At 40.1% G+C, this 20,311-nt stretch overlaps 1 non-coding gene across 1 annotated transcript; it reads left to right on the top strand.

Annotated features, from left to right (window-relative positions):
- The first annotated feature begins 17,945 nt into the window (after window positions 1-17,945).
- Window positions 17,946-18,049, top strand: LOC130958884 (small nucleolar RNA R71). Its single transcript, XR_009077987.1, has one exon. It is a non-coding gene; the product is annotated as a small nucleolar RNA R71 (small nucleolar RNA).
- The last annotated feature ends 2,262 nt before the right edge of the window (window positions 18,050-20,311 follow it).

Raw genomic sequence — 20,311 nt, 5'->3', positions numbered from 1 at the left:
TGGAGCACACAAGAGACCCCACTCATCATGAGATCCCTGAGATACCTCAAGGGATGCACTTTCCTCCACAAAACTATTGGGAGCAACTGAACACCTCCCTAGGAGAACTAAGTTCCAACATGGGACAACTAAGGGTGGAGCATCAAGAACACTCCATCATCCTTCATGAAATTAGAGAAGATCAAAGAATCATGAGAGAGGAGCAACAAAGACAAGGAAGAGACATTGAGGAGCTCAAGCACTCCATAGGATCTTCAAGAGGAAGAAAGAGCCGCCATCACTAAGGTGGACCCGTTCTTTAATCTCCTTGTTCTTTATTTCCTTTTTTTTTCGAAAATTGTGCTTTATGTTTGTCCATGTTTGTGTCTTATGATCATTAGTGTCTTAGTGTCTATGCCTTAAAGTTATGAATGTCCTATGAATCCATCACCTTTCTTAAATGAAAAATGTTCTTAATTGAAAAGAAAAAGAATTGCATGAATTTTGAATTTTATAACAGTTTAATTATTTTGATGTGGTGGCAATACTTTTGTCTTCTGAATGTATGCTTGAACAGTGCATATGTCTTTTGAATTTGTGGTTCATGAATGTTGGCTCTTGAAAGAATGATGAAAAAGGAGACATGTTACTGAGGATCTGAAAAACCATTAAAAATGATTCTTGAAGCAAGAAAAAGCAGTGAATACAAAAAAAAAAAGAGGCGAAAAAAAAACCGAAAAAGAAAGAGAAAAAGAAAGAATAAAGTTGTGATCCAAGGCAAAAAGAGTGTGCTTAAGAACCCTGGACACCTCTAATTGGGGACTCTAGCAAAGCTGAGTCACAATCTGAAAAGGTTCACCCAATTATGTGTCTGTGGCATGTATGTATCCGGTGGTAATACTGGAAGACAGAGTGCTTTGGGCCACGGCCAAGACTCAATAAGTAGCTGTGTTCAAGAATCATCATACTTAACTAGGAGAATCAATAACACTATCTGGATTCTGAGTTCCTAAAGAAGCCAATCATTCTGAGTTGCAAAGGATAGAGTGAGATGCCAAAACTGTTCAGAGGCAAAAAGCTAAAAACCCCGCTCATCTAATTAATACTGATCTTCACAGATGTTTTTGGAGTTCATTGCATATTCTCTTCTTTTTATCTTATTTGATCTTCAGTTGCTTGAGGACAAGCAACAATTTAAGTTTGGTGTTGTGATGAGCGGATAATTTGTACCCTTTTTGGCATTGTTTTTAGTGTGTTTTTAGTATGATCTAGTTAGTTTTTAGTATATTTTTATTAGTTTTTAGTTAAAATTCACTTTTCTGGACTTTACTATGAGTTTGTGTGTTTTTCTATGATTTCAGGTATTTTCTGGCTGAAATTGAGGGACCTGAGCAAAAATCCGATTCAGAGACTGAAAAGGACTGCAGATGCTGTTGGATTCTGACCTCCCTGCACTCGAAGTGGATTTTCTGGAGCTACAGAAGCCCAATTGGCGCGCTCTAAACGGCGTTGGAAATTAGACATCCTGGGCTTTCCAGCAATATATGATAGTCCATACTTTGCCTAAGATTTGATGGCCCAAACCGGCATTCAAAGTCACCCTCAGAAATTCCAGCGTTAAACGCCGGAACTGGCACCTAAATGGGAGTTAAACGCCCAAACTGGCATAAAAGCTGGCGTTTAACTCCAAGGAGAGTCTCTACACGAAATTGCTTCATTGCTCAGCCCAAGCACACACCAAGTGGGCCCGGAAGTGGATTTTTATGTCATTTACTCATCTCTGTACACCCTAGGCTACTAGTTCTCTATAAGTAGGACCTTTTACTATTGTATTTGAAATCTTTGATCATACTTTGATGATTGAACCCTCTTTGGGGGAGGCTGGCCATTCGGCCATGCCTAGACCTTGTTCTTATGTATTTTCAACGGTGGAGTTTCTACACACCATAGATTAAGGTGTGGAGCTCTGCTGTACCTCGAGTATTAATGCAATTACTATTGTTCTTCTATTCAATTCCGCTTGTTCTTTGTCCAAGATATCACTTGTTCTTCAACTTGATGAATGTGATGATCCGTGACACTCATCATCATTCTCACCCATGAACAAGGTGACTGACAACCACTTTTGTTCTACAAGTAACCAAGGCTCTAGTGAATATCTCTTGGATTCCTGATACATGATGCATGGTTGATCGCCTGACAACCGAGTGCTCGCCTGACAAACGAGCCAGCCATTCCGTGAGATCAGAGTCTTCGTGGTATAGGCGAGAACAGATGGCGGCATTCAAGAGAATCCGGAAGGTCTAACCTTGTCTGTGGTATTCTGAGTAGGATTCAATGATTGAATGACTGTGACGTGCTTCAAACTCCTAGCAGGCGGGGCGTTAGTGACAGACGCAAAAGAATCACTGGATTCTATTCCAGCCTGACCGAGAACCGACAGCTGATTAGCCATATGCTGTGACAGAGCATAGGAACATTTTCACTGAGAGGATGGGAGGTAGCCACTGACAACGGTGAAACCCTACATAAGCTTGCCATGGAAAGGAGTAAGAAGGATTGGATGAAGACAGTAGGAAAGCAGAGAGACGGAAGGGAAGGCATCTTCATACGCTTATCTGAAGTTCCTACCAATGAATTACATAAGTACCTCTATCTTTATCTTTATGCTTTATTCGTATATCACTATACCCATTTGAGTCTGCCTGACTAAGATTTACAAGGTGACCATAGCTTGCTTCATACCAACAATCTCCGTGGGATCGACCCTTACTCGCGTAAGGTTTATTACTTGGACGACCCAGTGCACTTGCTGGTTAGTTGTGCGAAGTTGTAGTGATCACGATTTCGTGCACCAAAGTCCAAACCTTCAGACAGAAGGATGGAGAATCCCTCTATGAAGCTTGGAAAAGATACAAACAATTGATCAGAAAATGTCCGTCTGACATGCTTTCTGAGTGGAGCATCATAGGTATTTTCTATGATGGTCTCTCTGAACTATCCAAGATGTCTTTGGATAGCTCTGCTGGAGGATCTCTTCATTTGAAGAAGACGCCTGCAGAAGCTCAAGAGCTAATTGAAATGGTTGCAAATAACCAATTCATGTACACTTCTGAAAGGAATCCTGTGAACAATGGGACTAATCAGAAGAAAGGAGTTCTTGAGATTGATACTCTGAATGCCATTCTGGCTCAGAACAAGATATTGACTCAACAAGTCAATTTGATTTCTCAAAGTCTGTCTGGAATGCAAAATGCACCAAGCAGTACTAAGGATGCTTCATCTGAAGAAGAAGCCTATGATCCTGAGAACCCTTCAATGGAAGAGGTGAATTACCTAGGAGAACCCTATGGAAACACCTATAATTCTTCATGGAGAAATCACCCAAATTTCTCATGGAAGAATCAAGAGAGACCTCAACAAGGTTTCAACAACAATAATGGTGGAAGAAACAGGGTTAGCAATGGCAAGCCTTTTCCATCATCTTCTCAGCAACAGACAGAGAGTTCTAAGCAGAACACCTCTGACTTAGCAACCATGGTCTCTGATCTAATCAAAACCACTCAAAGTTTCATGAATGAAACAAGGTCCTCCATTAGGAATATGGAGGCACAAGTGGGACAGCTGAGCAAGAAAATTACTGAGCTCCCTCCTAGTACTCTTCCAAGCAATACAGAAGAAAATCCAAAAGGAGAGTGCAAGGCCATCAATATGGCCGAATGTGGAGGGGAGGAAGAGGAAGTGAACGCCACTGAGGAAGACCTCAATGGGCGTGCACTAACCTCCATTGAGTTCCCCAATAAGGAACCATGGGAATCTGAGGCTCAAAATGAGACCATAGAGATTCTATTGGACTTACTTCTGCCTTTCATGAGCTCTGATGAGTATTCTTCCTCTGAAGAGGATGAGTATGTCACTGAAGAGCAAGTTGCTAAATACCTTGGAGCAATCATGAAGCTAAATGACAAGTTATTTGGAAATGAGACTTGGGAGAATGAACCCCCCCTTGCTCACCAAAGAACTGGATGACTTGTCTAGGCAGAAATTACCTCAAAAGAGACAAGATCCTGGGAAGTTTTCAATACCTTGTACCATAGGCACCATGACCTTCAAGAAGGCTCTGTGTGACTTAGGGTCAAGTGTAAACCTCATGCCTCTCTCTGTAATGGAGAAGCTAGGGATCTTTGAGGTGCAAGCTGCAAGAATCTCATTAGAGATGGCAGACAACTCAAGAAAACAAGCTCATGGACTTGTAGAGGATGTTTTGGTGAAGATTGAAGACCATTACATCCCTGCTGATTTCATAGTCCTAGAGACTGGGAAGTGCATGGATGAAACCATCATCCTTGGCAGACCCTTCCTAGCCACAGCAAAGGCTGTGATTGATGTTGATAGAGGCGAACTGATCATTCAAGTGAATGAAGAATCCTTTGTGTTTAAGGCTCAAGGATATCCCTCTGTCACCATGGAGAGGAAGCATGAAGAGCTTCTCTCAAATCAGAGTCAAACAGAGCCCCCACAGTCAAACTCTAAGTTTGGTGTTGGGAGGCCACAACCAAACTCTAAGTTTGGTGTTGAACCCCCACATTCAAACTCTAAGTTTGGTGTTGGGAGGTTCCAACATTGCTCTGAGAAAATGTGAGGCTCCATGAGAGTCCTCTGTCAAGCTAATGACATTAAAGAAGCGCTTGTTGGGAGGCAACCCAATGTTATATGTTATCTATTTCTCTTTGTTATTTTATGTTTTTTGTAGGTTGATGATCATAGGAAGACACAAAATCAATTGAAAAAGCAAAAACAGAATGAAAAACAGGAAGAAAAACAGCACACCCTGGAGGAAGAACCCACTGGCGTTTAAACGCCAGTGAGGCTAGCAGTTGGGCGTTTAACGCCCAGTCTGGCACCATTCTGGGCGTTTAACGCCAGAAAGGGGCACCAGACTGGCGTTAAACGCCAGAAAAGGGCAAGAACCTGGCGTTAAACGCCAGAAATGGGCACCAGCCCGGCGTTTAACGCCAGAATTGGCTCAAAACGTGATTTTGCATGCCATTTGGTGCAGGGATGACTTTTCCTTGACACCACAGGATCTGTGGACCCCACAGGATCCCCACCAACCCCACCACTCTCTCTCTTCTTCACCCATTCACCAATCACCTCAACACCACTTCTCCCCCTCTTTGGCCGATCACAAAGCCATTCCCTTCTTCCTCATTTCTTCTACTTCTACTCTCTTCTTTCTTCTTTTGCTCGAGGACGAGCAAACCTTTTAAGTTTGGTGTGGTAAAAGCATTGCTTTTTATTTTTCCATAACCATTTATGGCATCCAAGGCCGGAGAAACCTCTAGAAAGAGGAAAGGGAAGGCAAAAGCCCCCTCCTCCGAGTCATGGGAGATGGAGAGATTCACCTCAAGGGATGCACTTTCCTCCACAAAACTATTGGGAGCAAATCAACACCTCCCTAAGAGAACTGAGTTCCAACATGGGACAACTAAGGGTGGAGCACCAAGAACACTCCATTCTCCTCCATGAAATTAGAGAAGATCAAAGAATCATGAGAGAGGAGCAACAAAGACAAGGAAGAGACATTGAGGAGCTCAAGCACTCCATAAGACCTTCAAGAGGAAGAACAAGCCGCCATCACTAAGGTGGACCCGTTCTTTAATCTCCTTGTTCTTTATTCTTCTGTTTTTCGAAAATTTATGCTTATGTTTGTCCATGTTTGTGTCTTATGATCATTAGTGTCTTAGTGTCTATGCCTTAAAGTTATGAATGTCCTATGAATCCATCACCTTTCTTAAATGAAAATTGTTTTATCACAAAAGAACAAGAAGTGCAGGATTTCGAATTCATCTTTAAAACTAGCTTAATTAGTTTGATGTGGTGGCAATACTTTTTATTTTCTGAATGTATGCTTGAACAGTGCATATGTCTTTTGAATTTGTTGTTCATGAATGTTAAAATTGTTGGCTCTTGAAAGAATGATGAAAAAGGAGACATGTTACTGAGGATCTGAAAAATCATAAAAATGATTCTTGAAGCAAGAAAAAGCAGTGAATACAAAAAAAAAAGAAGGAGAAAAACGAAAAAAAGGGGAGAAAGAAAAAGAAAAGAAAAAGAAAGAAATAAAGTTGTGATCCAAGGCAAAAAGAGTGTGCTTAAGAACCCTGGACACCTCTAATTGGGGACTTTAGCAAAGCTGAGTCACAATCTAAAAAGGTTCACCCAATTATGTGTCTGTGGCATGTATGTATCCGATGGTAATACTGGAAGACAGAGTGCTTTGGGCCACGGCCAAGACTCAATAAGTAGCTGTGTTCAAGAATCATCATACTTAACTAGGAGAATCAATAACACTATCTGGATTCTGAGTTCCTAAAGAAGCCAATCATTCTGAATTTCAAAGGATAAAGTGAGATGCCAAAACTGTTCGGAGGCAAAAAGCTACTAGTCCCGCTCATCTAATGTGGAGCTAAGTTTCATTGATAATTTGGAGTCTATAGTATATTCTCTTCTTTTTATCTTATTTGATTTTCAGTTGCTTGGGGACAAGCAACAATTTAAGTTTGGTGTTGTGATGAGCGGATAATTTATACCCTTTTTGGCATCGTTTTTAGTATGTTTTTAGTATGATCTAGTTAGTTTTTAGTATATTTTTATTAGTTTTTAGTTAAAATTCACTTTTCTGGACTTTACTATGAGTTTGTGTGTTTTTCTGTGATTTCAGGTATTTTCTGGCTGAAATTGAGGGACCTGAGCAAAAATCTGATTCAGAGACTGAAAAGGACTGCAGATGCTGTTGGATTCTGACCTTCCTGCACTCGAAGTGGATTTTCTGGAGCTACAGAAGCCCAATTGGCGCGCTCTTAACGGCGTTGGAAAGTAGACATCCTGAGCTTTCCAGCAATATATGATAGTCCATACTTTGTCCAAGATTTGATGGCCCAAACTGGCGTTCAAAGTCACCCTCAGAAATTCCAGCGTTAAACGCCGGAACTGGCACCTAAATGGGAGTTAAACGCCCAAACTGGCATAAAAGCTGGCGTTTAACTCTAGGAAGAGTCTCTACACAAAAATGCTTCATTTCTCAGCCCAATCACACACCAAGTGGGCCCGGAAGTGGATTTTTATGTCATTTACTCATCTCTGTACACCCTAGGCTACTAGTTCTCTATATATAGGACCTTTTACTATTGTATTTTCATCTTGGGACATCTAGTTCTTAGATCATTGGGAGGCTGGCCTCACGGCCATGCCTAGACCTTGTTCTTATGTATTTTCAACGTTGGAGTTTCTACACACCATAGATTAAGGTGTGGAGCTCTGCTGTACCTCGAATATTAATGCAATTACTATTGTTCTTCTATTCAATTCCGCTTGTTCTTTGTCCAAGATATCACTCGTTCTTCAACTTGATGAATGTGATGATCCGTGTGACTCATCATCATTCTCACTTATGAACAAAGTGACTGACAACCACTTCTGTTCTACAAGCAAACAAGGCTCTAGTGTTTATCTCTTGGATTCCTGATACACGATGCATGGTTGATCGCCTGACAATTGAGTGCTCGCCTGACAAACGAGCCAGCCATTCTGTGAGATCAGAGTCTTCGTGGTATAGGCGAGAATTGATGGCGGCATTCAAGAGAATCCGGAAGGTCTAACCTTGTCTGTGGTATTCTGAGTAGGATTCAATGATTGAATGACTGTGACGTGCTTCAAACTCCTAGCAGGCGGGGCGTTAGTGACAGACGCAAAAGAATCAATGGATTCTATTCCGGCCTGACCGAGAACCGACAGATGATTAGCCATGCTGTGACAGAGCATAGGAATGTTTTCACTGAGAGGATGGGAGGTAGCCACTGACAACGGTGAAACCCTACATACAGCTTGCCATGGAAAGGAGTAAGAAGGATTGGATGAAGACAGTAGGAAAGCAGAGAGACGGAAGGGAAAGCATCTTCATTCGCTTATCTGAAGCCCTCACCAATGATATACATAAGTATCTCTATCTTTATCTTTATGTTTCATTCATATATCATCTATACCCATTTGAGTCTGCCTGACTAAGATTTACAAGGTGACCATAGCTTGCTTCATACCAACAATCTCCGTGGGATCGACCCTTACTCACGTAAGGTATTACTTGGACGACCCAGTGCACTTGCTGGTTAGTTGTGCGAAGTTGTAGTGATCACAATTTCGTGCACCACAAACCAACGAGGAAGTTCCTCGACCGATTTAATGATGATTGTTTGGATATTGATGGCCTGACGGACTCAGTGGCAAGTATGTACCTAACCAATGGTCTGATGAATGAGGATTTTAGAAAATACCTCACCACCAAACTCATCTAGATGATGCAAGAGATTCAGAAATGTTGCAAGGAAATACATTAATGACGAGGAGGTCAGCTTGGTAGTAACTGCCAACAAACGGCAGCCAGCTAGCCATCTAGCCCGTCAGCCCGGCAATGCCGAAAAGCAAAGAGAAGTGGCAAGAGAAAGGACATTCGAAAAATCATTTAAACTATTTTTCCAGGTGGATAAGTTCACTAACTATACCCCCTTTAACTGCTCCCATCAATGAGGTCTACCAACAGACTGCAGAGAAGGGTATACTAGCCAAACTAAGGCAGCTCAAGGACAGGACAGGGGGAACGAAAGCCTTTACTGTGATTACCACAACGGTTTTGGCCACAAAATGTAAGATTATTTTGACTTGAAAGATGCACTGGAACAAGCCATCCAAGAAGGAAAGCGAGCTGAGTTCTCACAATTCACCCCTGGCACTACTCCAACGATGTTGGTAAATGTAGTGGTGGGAAGGGATGCCCCACCTAAGTCGAAGTCAGTGGCGAAGAAGGATGCCAAGGTGCTAGCCGTTTCCTCAGGAAGCTCCAAGGTCCATTTCGAGGAACTCCCTGAGATATCATTTAGCTCGGGAGCACATTGATGCCATGACCTTCCTAAGGACCCGCCAATGGTAATCACGGCGAAGATCGGGACTGGCCTAATCAAACGGATCTTAGTGGACACAAGGGCTGATTCGAACATCATGTTCGAAACCTGTTCGATATCCTAGGACTCAAGGAGACTAACCTCAAGGACCACCGTCATGGGGTCGTAGGATTGGGTGACAACTACATCAAGCTTGACGGATCTGTCACCTTCCCAATCTGTGTGGGTTCCGAAGAGAGCCAGAAGTTGGCAATGGCAGAGTTTGTGGTCTTAAGGGATTCTACGGCATATAGCGTCATCCTTGGCAGAAGAACCATCAACCAACTGTCGACCATCATTTGCACGAAGCTCCTTACAATAAAATTTGTGGCGGACAACAGATATGTGGGGTTGATCCGGGGAGACTTGGAAATGGCAGTTGCTTGTGACAACGCCAGCTTTACACTCAGAAAGAAATCAAATGAAGCAGCCGGGGTGTTTTTGGCGGACCTAGAAGCCAGAGTTGATGAGACCGAGGCCTGAACCATAAGGAGACCTGGAGAAATTTCGGGTAGGGGATAGAGAGGATAAGTTTATGTTCGTAAACCAAAACATCCCCCATGAATTGAAGGAAGCGCTCATGGAGGCCATTAGAGCAAATGGAGATCTTTTCGCCTGGACTCTAGCTAACATGTCAGGGATAGACCCTGACTTCATGTCGCACCGCTTGGCCGTGAAGCTGGAGGCCCAACTGTAACACCCTACCACACAGAGTCTTATGCTCAAGTCATAAAGTTAAGGTGGCAAGGTATTACGACCACTAAAAGTAAAAATATATATATAATAATAGTTGAAAGGAATTTTAACTAGAAGCCAGTGAAGAAGAGTTAAGCAAAGCGTTAAACAAAAAATCGCATCAATCGGCTTCTGACTCGGCTCGCTGATGATTGGATTTTTGCGTGGTTTAGAATTTCACAATAAATTCTTGTTGCAAGTATAGTTTCTAAACCAACAAGAATCCTCTCATACAAAAATTTGGTTGTCACAAGTAAGAAACCCCTATAAAAATAAACCGAAGTATTCAAACCTCGGGTCGTCTCTCAAAGGAATTACAGGGAAGTGTTCTTGCTATTGGTTACGGACATGTATATTTTGAGTTTTTTTTTTTTTTGTTAAGAAACAAGAATTGTAAATTGCAAAAGAACAAAACTAATGACTAGAAAAGCTCTTGGCAATGTGTGAGAACTAGAAGTCCTATCCTCATTATCATCATCAATTGTGACAACAATTATTCATTGCTCCACTTAGTTAACCTCTAACTATGAAGGAAAGTCAAGTGGAAGTAATCAATTTGATTCCTCAAGTCCTAGTCAACTCCTAAGGAAAGACTAGCTTTAGTAGAATTCAAATCAATTAGCAACTTTTAATTATCAATCAACGAAAGTATTAGATAACTCAAGAGTCTCCAATTACTCAACCAAGGCCAAGAGGAGAAAAATCTATTCTAGTATCCTTCCAAGCATTTTATCAAAAACTTGGAAGGCATAAAAGGAAAGTAAAATCAAATTGCAAGAAAAGTAGATCTACACTACCAATTACAAGGAAATTAAACACAACAAATCAAATCAACAATAAAGGAACATGAATCATAATTTGCAATAAAAGAGAAATAGAAGAAACAAGAGTGCATCAACATAAAAGTAAAGAATTACAAGGAGTAAAGTACAAAACTAGAGAGAGGAAAGGTAGAGGAGTAAGAATTGATAAAGGAAAAGTAAATCAAAGCATGAACTAAACCTAGATCTAAAAAATCCTAATCTAGATCTAATCCTAATTCTAGAGAGAAGAAAGAGCTTATCTCTCTAAAAAACTAACTAAAGCATTTCCCTCCAAAATTCAATTATGACTCTCCCCCCTTGACTCCTTTTGGTTTCTGCATGAAATAGGCTCAGAAGTGAGTTGGATTTGGGCCTAGAAGGCCCAGAAATCGCCCCCAGCGGATTCACTTTAATGAGGTCACATGCGAGCATCGACGCGTACGCGTGGGTCACGCGTACATGTCGCTTGACATTTTCCATCCTCGCGTATGCGTCATGTACGCATACGTGTCGCCATGCGACTTCACTTTCCACGCGTGCGCGTCTGCTGCGCGTGCGCATCAATGAATGCATCCAAAATCCTTGATTTTCCATGAGTTCTCCACTTGCATGCTTTTCCTCTTCACCCCTTTGATCCATTCCTAGTCTTTTCAATCTGAATTCACTAACAAACATATCAAGGCATCTAGTGGAATCAAAGGTGAATTAAAATTAACCAATTAAGGTCTAAAAAGCATGTTTTCACACTTAAGTACAAATTAGGAGACAATCATGAAACCATGCTATTTCATTGGATAAATGTGGGAAAAATGGATAGAATCCACCTAAATTAGGCACAAAATATACCACAAAATAGTGGTGCATCACTCGCAAAGAATTCCAAAGATAAATATAGCAAGACTTCTGACTCGGCTCGCAAAGTTAGAACCGGACAAAGCAAATACACACACACGCACACACACGCACACACACACACGCACACACACACACACACACACACACACACACACATATAAGATTCTCAAAAGATCCAGAATACAATTTATAGAACCTGTTTCTCCAAGTCGACCTTTAGGAGGGACAAAAACATAAAATATACATAGGGAGATATAATAGTATCTATATGTACAACTTAACCAAAACATAAACACAAAGGACTAGGATCCTTCGCTGACAGAAGCTCCCAGAATGCTTCAACGAGGTGCGTCTCGACCTGTATCTGAAAACCACAACATATGTATGGGTGAGAACCAAAGGTTCTCAGCATGGTAACAGTATCCACATAACTAACAAATGAGGTCATGAGAATGCCAAAGGCAATCCTAGAACTTCTGACAACAGATTATAAAACTTGGTGGACGAAATTGTGATCAATAATATTGGCTCTTTGGTATGTACACAAAAACTATTGTGGCTCTTGGTTAAATTCACAACTCCGTTCAACTAACCAGCAAGTGTACTGGGTCGTCCAAGTAATAAACCTTACGTGAGTAAGGGTCGATCCCACAGAGATTGTTGGTATGAAGCAAGCTATGGTCACCTTGCAAATCTCAGTTAGGCAGATTAAAATTGTTTAAGATTTCGGAAATTAATAAAAAGAAGAAATAATAAAAGGGATAGAATACTTATGCAGATTCATTGGTAGGAATTTCAGATAAGTGAATGGAGATGCTGTATGACTCAAGGACGCCTGCTCTCCTACTGCTTCTACTCAATCCTTCTTACTCCTTTCCATGGCAAGCTTTGTTTAGGGGTTCACCATCAGCGGTGGCTACTTTCAATCCTCTCGGGAAAATGATCCTATGCGGCTGTCACTCGCACGGCTAATCGTCTGGAGGCATCACCCATGGTTGATGGCTACATCCCATCCTCGCAGTGAAAACTAATGCTCACGCACTCTGTCACAGTACGGCTAATCACTGGTTGGTTCCCGCGCCTACTGGAATAGAATCTCTTGATTCTTTTGCGTCTGTCACTAACGCCCAGCACTTGCAAGTTTGAAGCACGTCACAGTCATTCATTACTGGAATCCTACTCGGAATACCACAGACAAGGTTAGACTTTCCGGATTCCCAGGATCCTACTCGGAATACCACAGTCAAGGTGAGACTTTCCGGATCCTCATAAATGCCGCCATCTATCTAGCTTATACCATGAAGATTCTGTTGGGGAATCTAAGAGATACACGTTCAAGCTCGGTTGCATGTAGAACGGAAGTGGTTGTCAATCACGCGCGTTCATAAGTGAGAATGATAATGAGGGTTATCTAACTCATCACATTCATCATGTTCTTGGGTACGAATGAATATCTTGGAATAAGAATAAAAGAGGAGTTGAATAAAAGAAAATAGAATTTCATTAATACTTGAGGTACAGCAGAGCTCCACACCCTTAATCTATGGTGTGCAGAAACTCCACCGTTGAAAATACATAAGTGAAAGAGGTTCAGGCATGGCCGAATGGCCAGCCCTCTCCATGATCAAGTGACCGAATATTCAAAGAGATTAAACTGTCAAAAGATGTCTAATACAATAGATAAATGTCCTATATATACTAGACTAGCTACTAGGGTTTACATGAGTGAGTAATTGATACATAAATCCACTTCCGGGGCCCACTTGGTGTGTGTTTGGGCTGAGCTTGATTTATCCACGAGCTGAGGCTTCTCTTGGAGTTGAACTTCGAGTTATGACGTGTTTTGGGCGTTCAACTCCGGATCATGACGTTTTTCTGGCGTTTAACTCCAGACAGCAGCATGAACTTGGCGTTCAACGCCAAGTTACGTCGTCAATTTCCGAATAAAGTATGGACTATTATATATTGCTGGAAAGCCCTGGATGTCTACTTTCCAACGCCGTTGAGAGCGCGCCATTTGATGTTCTGTAGCTCCAGAAAATCCATTTTGAGTGCAGGGAGGTCAGATTCCAACAGCATCAGCAGTCCTTTTGTCAGCCTTTTTCAGAGTTTTGCTCAAATCCCTCAATTTCTGCCAGAATTTACCTGAAATCACAGAAAAACACACAAACTCATAGTAAAGTCCAGAAATGTGAATTTAACATAAAAACTAAGGAAAACATCCCTAAAAGTAGCTTGAACTTACTAAAAACTACCTAAAAACAATGCCAAAAAGCGTATAAATTATCCGCTCATCACAACACCAAACTTAAATTGTTGCTTGTCCCCAAGCAACTGAAAATCAAATAGGATAAAAAGAAGAGAATATACTATAAATTTCAAAATATCAATGAATATTAATTATAATTAGATGAGCGGGACTTGTAGCTTTTTTGCTTCTGAACAGTTTTGGCATCTCACTTTTTCCTTTGTAGTTTAGAGGGATTGGCGTCTCTGGGGAACTTAGAATTTGGGATAGTGTTATTGACTTTCTTAGTTAAGCATGTTGATTCTTGAACACAGCTACTTATGAGTCTTGGCCGTGGCCCTAAGCACTTTGTTTTCCAGTATTACCACCGGATACATAAATGCCACAGACACATAACTGGGTGAACCTTTTCAGATTGTGACTTAGCTTTGCTAAAGTCCCCAGTTAGTGGTGTCCAGAGCTCTTAAGCACACTCTTTTGCCTTGGATCACGACTTTAACCACTTAGTCTCAAGCTTTTCACTTGGACCTTCATGACACAAGCACATGGTTAGGGACAGCTTGATTTAGCCGCTTAGGCCTGGATTTTATTTCCTTGGGCCCTCCTATCCATTGATGCTCAAAGCCTTGGATCCTTTTTACCCTTGCCTTTTGGTTTTAAGGGCTATTGGCTTTTTCTACTGCTCCTTCTTTTTCTATATACTCTTTTTAGCTCCAATTTTTTTTTCAACTGCTTTTTCTTTCTTCAAGAATCAATTTCATGATTTTTCAGATCATCAATAACATTTCTCTTTGTTCATCATTCTTTCAAGAGCCAACAATTTTAACACTCATAAACAACAATATCAAAAGACATATGCACTGTTCAAGCATTCATTCAGAAAACAAAAAGTATTGTCACCACATCAATATAATTAAATTAAATTCAAGGATAAATTCGAAATTCATGTACTTCTTGTTCTTTTGAATTAAAACATTTTTCTTTTAAGAGAGGTGAAGGAGTAATGGATTTTATTCATAGCTTTAAGGCATGGTTACATACTAATGATCATGAAATAAAGACACAAAACATAAATAAACACAATATTAAAAACCGAAAACAGAAAGAAATAAAGAACAAGGAATGAATCCACCTGAGTGAGGGTGGCGCCTTCTTGAAGGTCCAATGGTGCTCTTTGAGCTCCTCTATGTCTCTTCCTTGTTTCTGTTGAATGATTCCCAGTAATTTTGGTGTTCCTACCCTTAGTTGCTTCCAATATTTATGTGGAGGACAACTTATCCCCTGAGGTATCTTAGGGATCTCTTGATTTGCAGCCACATGTTCTACCTATTTTGAGATGAAGGCTTCTAATGGCACTGGTTGAATTCACAATTCCGTTCAACTAACCAGCAAGTGTACTGGGTCGTCCAAGTAATAAACCTTACGTGAGTAAGGGTCGATCCCACAGAGATTGTTGGTATGAAGCAAGCTATGGTCACCTTGTAGATCTCAGTCAGGCGGATTAAACATGATACTTGATTAGATTCAAATAATAAAATAGAAATAATAAAAGGGATAGAATACTTATGCCGATTTATTGGTGAGAATTTCAGATAAGTGGATGGAGATGCTGTATGGCTCAAGGACGCCTGCTCTCCTACTGCTTCTACTCAATCCTTCTTACTCCTTTCCATGGCAAGCGTTGTTTAGGGGTTCACCATCAGCGGTGGCTACTTTCAATCCTCTCGGGAAAATGATCCTATGCGGCTTATATTTTCCATCTCCCAAGACTCAGAGGTGGAAGCTTTTGTCTTCCCTTTGAGGTTTCTCTGGCCTTAGGTGCCATTAATGGTAATGGAAAAGCAAAAAAGCTATGCTTTTAGCACACCAAACATAAAATATTGCTCGCCCTCGAGCAAGAAAAGAAAGAAGAGAAGAAGAAGAAGAAGATGGAGGTGAGTGAGGGGAGATGGATTCGGCTATATGGGTGGGATTGGGTGGGAAAGAGAAGTTGAATTGTAAAGGTAGGCGGGGTGTATGGGGAAGAGTGAGTGGTGAATGAAAAATAGAAGGGATGACCAAGAATGGAGAGAGAGAGGGCGAGGTAGGTCGGAATCCTGTGAGGTCCACAGGTCCTGAGGTGTCAAGGAATTCCATCCCTGCACCAAATAGGCATGTAAAATGCCTTCGTGCACCATTCTGGCGTTCAAACACCCATTGGTGCATGTTCTGGGCGTTCAACGCCCATGTAATGCATGTTTCTGGCGTTGAACGCCAGTTTCATGCTTGTTTCTGGCGTTCAGCGCCAGTTTGTCCTTTCTGTGCACGTTCCTGGCGTTTAACGCCAGGTTGTTGCTTGTTTCTGGCGTTCAGCGCCAGAATGGTGCTCTGTTCTGGCGTTGAACGCCGACCAGATGCACCTTACTGGCGTTGAACGCCAGTCTGCGCTGCCTCCAGGGTGAAAATTTTTTTCTTCTGTTTTTGACTCTGTTTTTAATTTTTTTGATTTTTTTCGTGACTCCTCATGATCATGTACCTAATAAAACACAAAAATAAACAAGAAACAAAATAAAATAAAATTAGATAAATAAAATTGGGTTGCCTCCCAACAAGCGCTTCTTTAATGTCAATAGCTTGACAGTGGCTCTCATGGAGCCACATGGTGATCAGGTCAATTTAGTGTGTAGTCCCAACACCAAACTTAGAGTTTGGATATGGGGTTTGAACACCAAACTTAGAGTTTGGTTGTGGCCTCACAACACCAAACTTAGAGTTTGACTGTGTGAGCTCTTCTTGACTCTGAACTGAGAGAAGCTCTTCATGCTTACTCTCTTTTGTCATAGAGGGATGGCCATGTGCCTGAAACACAAGGTAGTCCCCATTCAATTGAAGGACTAACTCACCTCTGTTGACATCTATCACAGCTCCTGCTGTGGCTAGGAAAGGTCTTCCTAGGATGATGCATTCATCATCTTCCTTCCTAGTGTCTAGGATTATGAAATCAGTAGGGATGTAAAGGCCTTCAACCTTTACTAGCACGTCCTCTACTAACCCATAAGCTTGTCTCAATGACTTGTCTGCCAATTGCAATGAGAACAAGGCAGGCTGTACCTCAATGATTCCCAGCTTCTCCATTACAGAGAGTGGCATAAGATTTATCCCTGACCCAAGATCACATAGAGCTTTTTCAAAGCTCATGGTGCCAATGGTGCAAGGTATTAAGAACTTGCCAAGATCTTGTTTCTTTTGAGGTAGAGTTCTCTGAATCCAAGTATCTAGTTCACTAATGAGCAAGGGAGGTTCACTTTCCCAAGTCTCATTACCAAACAGCTTGGCATTCAGTTTCATGATAGCTCCTAAGTATTGAGCAACTTGCTCTCCAGTCACATCTTCATTCTCTTCAGAGGATGAATATTCTTCAGAGCTCATGAATGGCAGAAGGAGATTTAAAGGAATCTCTATGGTCTCTAGATGAGCCTCAGATTCCTCAGGATCCTTAATAGGAAACTCCTTCTTGCTTGAGGAACGTCCCAGGAGGTCTTCCTCACTAGGATTTTCGTCCTCCTCCTCCTTTGTGCATTCGGCCATATTGACTATGTCAATGGCCTTGCACTCTCCTTTTGGATTTTCTTCTGTATTGCTTGGGAGAATACTGGGAGGAGTTTCAATAACTTTCTTACTCAGCTGGCCGCTTGTGCCTCCAGATTTCTAATGGAGGATCTTGTTTCATTCATGAAACTGAAAGTGGCCTTTGACAGATCAGAAACTATATTGGCTAAATTAGAATTGTTTTGTTCAGAGTTCTCTGTCTGTTGCTGAGAAGATGATGGATATGGCTTACTATTGTTCAGCCTATTGCGTCCACCATTGTTAAAGCCTTGTTGAGGCTTTTGTTGATCCTTCCAGGAGAAATTTGGATGATTTCTCCATGATGAGTTATAGGTGTTTCCATAAGGTTCACCCATGTAATTAACCTCTGCCATGGCAGGGTTCTCAGGATCATAAGCTTCTTCAGAAGCTGCCTCTCTAGTACTGTTGGATGCATGTTGCAATCCATTCAGATTTTGAGAGATTATGTTGACCTGTTGAGTCAACATTTTGTTCTGAGCCAATATGGCATTCAGAGCATCAATTTCAAGAACTCCTTTCTTCTGAGGTATCCCATTGTTCACAGAATTCCTCTCAGAAGTGTACATGAACTGGTTATTTGCAACCATGTCAATGAGTTCTTGAGCCTCTTCAGGCGTTTTCTTCAGGTGAATAGATCCACCTGCAGAATGGTCCAATGACATTTTCGAAAATTCAGAGAGGCCATAATAGAATATATCTAATATGGTCCATTCTGAAAACATGTCAGATGGACATCTCTTGGTCAACTGCTTGTATCTTTCCCAAGCTTCATAGAGGGATTCACCATCTTTTTGTTTGAAGGTTTGAACATCCACTCTCAGCTTGCTCAGCTTTTGAGGAGGAAAGAATTTATCCAAGAAGGCAGTGACCAGCTTATCCCAGGAGTCCAGGCTATCCTTAGGTTGTGAATCCAACCAGATTCTAGCTCTGTCTCTTACAGCAAAAGGGAAAAGCATGAGTCTGTAGACTGCAGGATCAACTCCATTCGTCTTTACAGTCTCACAGATCTGCAAGAACTCAGTTAAAAACTGATAAGGATCTTCAGATGGAAGTCCATAAAACTTGCAGTTTTGTTGCATTAAAGCAACTAGTTGAGGCTTTAGCTCAAAGTTATTGGCTCCAATGGCAGGAATGGAGATGCTTCTTCCATCAAATTTGGACGTTGGCTTTGTGAAGTCACCAAGCATTCTCCTTGCATTATTATTATTTTCGGCTGCCATCTCCTTCTCTTGTTCTAATGTTTCTGAAAGGTTACCTTTAGAATAATTAAATTTAGCTTCTCTTAATTTTCTCTTCAGAGTCCTTTCAGGTTCTGGATCAATTTCAACAAGAGTGCCTTTTTCCCTGTTCCTGCTCATATGAAAGAGAAGAAAACAAGAAAAGAAAGAGGAATCCTCTATGTCACAGTATAGAGATTCCCTTATGTTAGTAGAAGAAGAAAGGGGGTAGAAGAATGAAGAAGAGGGTTCGGATTTTTGAATGAAGAGAGGTGAAGAGAAGTGTTAGTAATTAAATAATTAAATAGAAGAAGAAAAGAGAAGAGAGATTTCGAAAATAATTTTGAAAAAGGGTTAGTGGTTTTCGAAAATTAGAAATAAATTATAATTAAAATTTAAACATGAAACAATTAATTAATTAAAAAGAATTTTTGAAAAAAGAGAGGGAGAATTTTCGAAAATTAGAGAGGGAAAAGTGGTTAGGTGGTTTTGAAAAAGATAAGAAACAAACAACAAGTTAGTTAGTTGATTGAAAAAGATTTGAAATCAAAATTTAAAAAGATAAGAGGATAAGAAGTTAGATAAGATATTTTGAAATCAAATTTTGAAAAAGATAAAGTTTTTGAAAAAGATAAGATAAAAAGATAAAAAGATTTTTAAGAAAAAAGATATTTTGAAAAAGATTTAATTTTTAAAATTACTTAGCTAACAAGAAACTACAAGATAAGATTCTAGAACTTAAAGATTGAACCTTTCTTAACAAGAAAGTAACAAACTTCAAATTTTTGAACTAATCACATTAATTGTTAGCTAATTTTCGAAAATATAATATAAAGATAAGAAAAAGATTTTTGAAAAATAATTTTTAAAATTTTCGAAAATAATAAAAAAATGAAAAAGATATAATTTTTGAAAAAGATTTTGAAAAGATAAAATTTTTTTAAAATTGAAATTTTGACTTGACTTGTAAGAAACAACTAATTTTGAAAATTTTTGACCAAGTCAATCCCAAAATTTCAAAATTTTGGAGGGAAATAAGGAAAAGATATTTTTTTTATTTTTGAATTTTTAATTATGAGAGAGAAAAACAACAAAAATACTCAATGCATGAAATTTTTAGATCAAAACAATGAATGCATGCAAGAATGCTATGAATGTCAAGATGAACACCAAGAACACTTTGAAGATCATGATGAACATCAAGAACATTATTTTGAAAAATTTTTGATGCAAAGGAAACATGCAAGACACCAAACTTAGAAATCTTTAATGCATGGAAAATATGAATGCACAAGTGCACAAGAAAAACAACAAACAACACATAACAAGAAATCATCAAGATCAAACAAGAGGACTTATCAAGAACAACTTGAAGATCATGAAGAACACTATGAATGCATGAGATTTTTTTGAAAAAATGCAAGAAAAATTTTTAAAACATGCAATTGACACCAAATTTAAAAATTGACTCAAGACTCAAACAAGAAACACAAAATATTTTTGATTTTTAAAATTTTCTAATTTTTTTGGATTTTTATTAAATTTTTTTCGAAAATATATTTTAGAAAAACGAAAAAGAAAAGAAAAAAAATTCGAAAAAGATTTTTGAAAAGAAAATTACCTAATCTGAGCAACAAGATGAACCGTCAGTTGTCCATACTCGAACAATCCCCGACAACGGCGCCAAAAACTTGGTGGACGAAATTGTGATCAATAATATTGGCTCTTTGGTATGTACACAAAAACTATTGTGGCTCTTGGTTAAATTCACAACTCCGTTCAACTAACCAGCAAGTGTACTGGGTCGTCCAAGTAATAAACCTTACGTGAGTAAGGGTCGATCCCACAGAGATTGTTGGTATGAAGCAA

This window comes from Arachis stenosperma, chromosome 10 (genome assembly GCF_014773155.1).
Source record: "Arachis stenosperma cultivar V10309 chromosome 10, arast.V10309.gnm1.PFL2, whole genome shotgun sequence".
NCBI classification, from domain to species: Eukaryota; Viridiplantae; Streptophyta; class Magnoliopsida; order Fabales; family Fabaceae; genus Arachis; species Arachis stenosperma.
Note: the sequence above shows the minus strand (reverse complement) of the source record. Positions and strands in the feature narration are given on the sequence as shown.